The sequence below is a fragment of the Microplitis mediator genome, chromosome 7 (assembly GCF_029852145.1).
Source record: "Microplitis mediator isolate UGA2020A chromosome 7, iyMicMedi2.1, whole genome shotgun sequence".
NCBI lineage: Eukaryota > Metazoa > Arthropoda > Insecta > Hymenoptera > Braconidae > Microplitis > Microplitis mediator.
Window position 1 is genome coordinate 23,811,657 of NC_079975.1, and position 3,943 is coordinate 23,815,599.

At 24.5% G+C, this 3,943-nt stretch overlaps 1 long non-coding RNA gene across 1 annotated transcript; it reads left to right on the forward strand.

The window, feature by feature from the left end:
* The first annotated feature begins 329 nt into the window (after positions 1–329).
* On the forward strand, positions 330–2,123 carry LOC130671122 (uncharacterized). The gene is made up of 3 exons (XR_008990472.1): positions 330–483; positions 1,682–1,805; positions 1,890–2,123. It is a non-coding gene; the product is annotated as an uncharacterized LOC130671122 (long non-coding RNA).
* Positions 2,124–3,943: the final 1,820 nt, after the last annotated feature.

A 3,943-nucleotide genomic window follows, 5' to 3' on the forward strand; every position in this document is an offset into this window, starting at 1 on the left:
TAAAAACGATTCATGATGATTAAAAATTTTAAGATAGTGATTAAACATTTGCAACAAATAATATTTTTTTGTTAAAAGTGATCTCTGCCCAACTCGTCCCTATCGTATAAGATAATATAAGATTTCCTGTGTACATGGAATTGTAAAAGTTATGTATAAAAATGGTTCGTTTTCTTACTCAATAAAAATATTTTCATGGCCTAAGAAGATATTTTTTTATTGTTTATACATTATATTTCCTCAATATAAGGAAAACTTAACGCATAAAAAATGTATGAAAAAAATATTAGGTCATTAAATAAAATCAGTATCATTTGAACTTTGAGATTTTTTGTTAAAAATTCATATCTTATCATTATGATTTTTTCATACATAAACATAGTCTCATTACACTGTATAAATACAATACTTTAACTCGTTAGTAATCAGTAAGACGAAGACTACAGAACTTAAACCACAGAAGAAGTTTCAACCAATTGTTCGGTAAGTTTTTTTTTATCAATCTTTAGTTACTTTACTTTACACTTAACAGTCAAATATCTCAATAGCTATTCAGTTTTAAAAAAAAGTACAAGATACCTTTTTTGTAGATAATTCAGTGTTACAAAAAATATATCTTGCAATTTTCATGAAAATTCTGTATTTATAGAGATATTTACGAAAACCCAGACACACTTTTTTATTGATAACATTCGAATTTCCAATAGAAAATTTTTCACTTGGTTTACTAAAATAAATAGTTTTTTGTAAAATTGAACTTTTTCATCGATCCTATGTCAAAATACATTCATTTTCTAATTATTTGTCACCAGATTTTGCTTGAAATATTAAACATTACTAAAGCTATCCTACATTTAAGGAAACATTCATTTTTTTCTTTTCTTCTTACCATGACTATAATTTTCTAACTAAAAATTTAAATTTATGATAAAAATTGGACACTATTTACTATAAAAATATTTAAATACTTAAGGAAAATGAAAAAATTTTAATTATCTTAATTTTAGATATTGATAGTTACATTCGGACCTCGTTATAAGACTCTTCCTCTCAATTTCTTAAAACTCGATCGTATCGCTTCCCCCACCAACAGCTGAATGAAAATTTTGCGCGATAGTGGGGGAACCTCAATTCTAAGAATTTCTTACCCTGCAGCCCCGAGCTACACTGTTAAAAATAATTTGAAAATTACAATACAAAAGGAATTGAATTTTCATAACTAGATATTTGAATTGTATTTTCAATGAAAAAAGCTTTAAATTTAATATACGTAATTTAGTAATCAAGCTGGTATTCAAAATTAAAAAAAAATATATGAATTTTAATAAACGTACTTAAAATTTATACTTGATTTTTAAATTTTCAAAGCAAGTATTGAAAATTCTAAAACATATATTGAATTTTAAAAATTCTATTTGAAATTTTATAATACTTATTTTAAAATTCAAAAAAAAGTATTTGAAAATCCAAAGTGTTAATTTGAAAATTCAAAAACGTGTATTTTGAATTCTATATGAAATTAGTAATGAAATTTCAAGCACAAATGTATGTGTTTATTGCGTTATATACAATCTTTGAAAATTCAAACAATTTTGTTTACAGTGTAGTCTTATAACGAGGTCCGGCTGTATTATGTTTTATATTTTAAAACTATTAACTCAATTTTTTATTTTAACTACAGCTATAAAGTGCAAGAAATCTATACCATAAAGATGTCGAAAGTAATATTTGCATTAATTGCACTACTCGTTGTTATTGTGATGATGGGAAACGCTGTCGAGGCTTGCAAAGAAGATTTACGTGATGTAAATATTTATTTAAAAATGTTATTAATAAGATAAAAATTTCCAAAAGTTTAAAAATTCGAAAACAATTTTTTTTTGTTCAAGTGTCAAAACGATAGCGACTGCTGTTCAGGGTCATGTGCAACACATTTAGATTTTCTAGGAGTTCGTTTCTGCGCTGTAAGTTATGGAAAATAAAAAAAAATTCGTGTGTATACTTCTGTACACGCGTTAGAAGTTTACTTCTTTATGTAGGATAAATCCTACATAAATAATGCACTAAATAATGAATTTGTTTCTGTACTTAAATTAAAATAGAATTCATTTGATATAAATAAATGTCTTTTTATCTAAAAACATAAGCCTGTATCAAAAAAATCGCCTATTTTTTTTTTCTTAATTATATCGAAAATATTTTTGGAAATGACGAAAAAAAAATACTGTGAAAGTTTGAGCTCTTAATATGAACATTAAGAGGTTCCGCATTGCACTTTTCTATTTTCCATAAGAATAACATAGAAAAATTTTTTTTGCGTCTTCTGATTTTTATAAGTAGCTAATGATGCGTCATAGGAATAATTGGCAGGCATATTTTTGTAGGTAATTGAATGCTCTACAAAAAAAGTTTCTTATCATTTTTTGATAAATCTATTTGTTCAAAAGTTATTTGAGGTTGAAGTCGAATTCATATTAAATTTTGATATCTTTTTACTTTTCCGGCGAAACTATCAGAGCTGTTACAAAATATCATGGGACCTTTTTTGTAGACAATTTTATTCCCTACAAGTTATTTCCAATGAAGTTTTTTTTAATTCCGCATTGTTTTCTAGTTATTTTAATTTTAATGTCAAGCTCATAAAAAAAATAGTCTTTTGATCGATTCTAAGAGCTTGACATTAAAAAAATCAAGGAGAAAACTCAATTTATTTGATATCTCCGTAAAAAAAAGTCGAGTTTGTCTTGTGAAAAACGGCTCGAAATTTCCACTTAGTAAACCAAGTCTGAATCAAGTTTTATTTTCCATCGGGGTTTTTGTTAAAAAGTTATGTCGCACTTTACCCCACACACTCAAAAAATATAATGACTAATTTTCTATATATTTGAGAATTAGTCGTCGGTTAAATATTTTTCAAACAATCCCGTAAAAAAAAAAAAATTGTCAAAAAAGTGTTGGCTATTCTAAATTTTAAAACATGACACAACGATAAACTTTTTTTGAACGTTTTTCAAACTTTAGAAAATTCAAATTAAAGAAAGAAAAGAAAAAAAAGGTCAGAAATAAATAAAAATCAGTAAAAGACCGTATTTTCCACTGAAAAAAAATGATAAAATTTATCACTTTTAATAGAAAGTCAAATAAATCTACAAAATAGTCTACAAATATTAAGTCAAATGTTTTCTTCTTTGAATTTTTAGAAGTTTAAAAATCGTTCAAAAAAAGTTTGTCGTTGTGTCACGTTTTGAAGTTTCGAATAGTCAACACTTTTTCAACCTTTTTTCAATGATTTTTTTTATACAGGATAGGAACAAATGTTAAATTCTATTAAAATGAAATTCATCGGATTAAAACAGGTAAGTACGCATTAATTTAACCGTATTATAAAATAAAATAATCAATTCAATAATAATAATAATTTAAAACTAATTATTAATTTATTGTACTGATCCCATCATGCTGTTATATTGCTTAAAATATATATATCGTTTTCATATTAAGCTTAAACATTTGTATAGAATTTAATTATCTACCCGTTGCTTTATTTTTACTCATAGTAATAAATTTATTGCGAAAGACAAACTCCGGTTTCATATATTGTACAAAATCTTCAAAAGAATTTATTCTGTTTCTATGTTTATGATTAATATAATAAGCTTTTGTGTTTTAGTACAGACTTGGCAGGAAAAAAAACCTTAAATTACTTTTTTTTTTTTAATATTTCCATGACAATCAACTTGTAATGTCGTCTAACAAACTTTCATTTAAAAAAAAAATAAATTAATCTCATAATTTTTTTGTTTATTTGTAAAATTAATTAAGATTTTTTAAATTAAATTTCATTTTTTTTTCTGTTAAAATTTTTAAATTCTTTAGCTTTAAAAAAAATATTAAGTATCTGGGGCAAAATGGGCATCTGAAAAATTTTTTGAAGAAAAGAAAA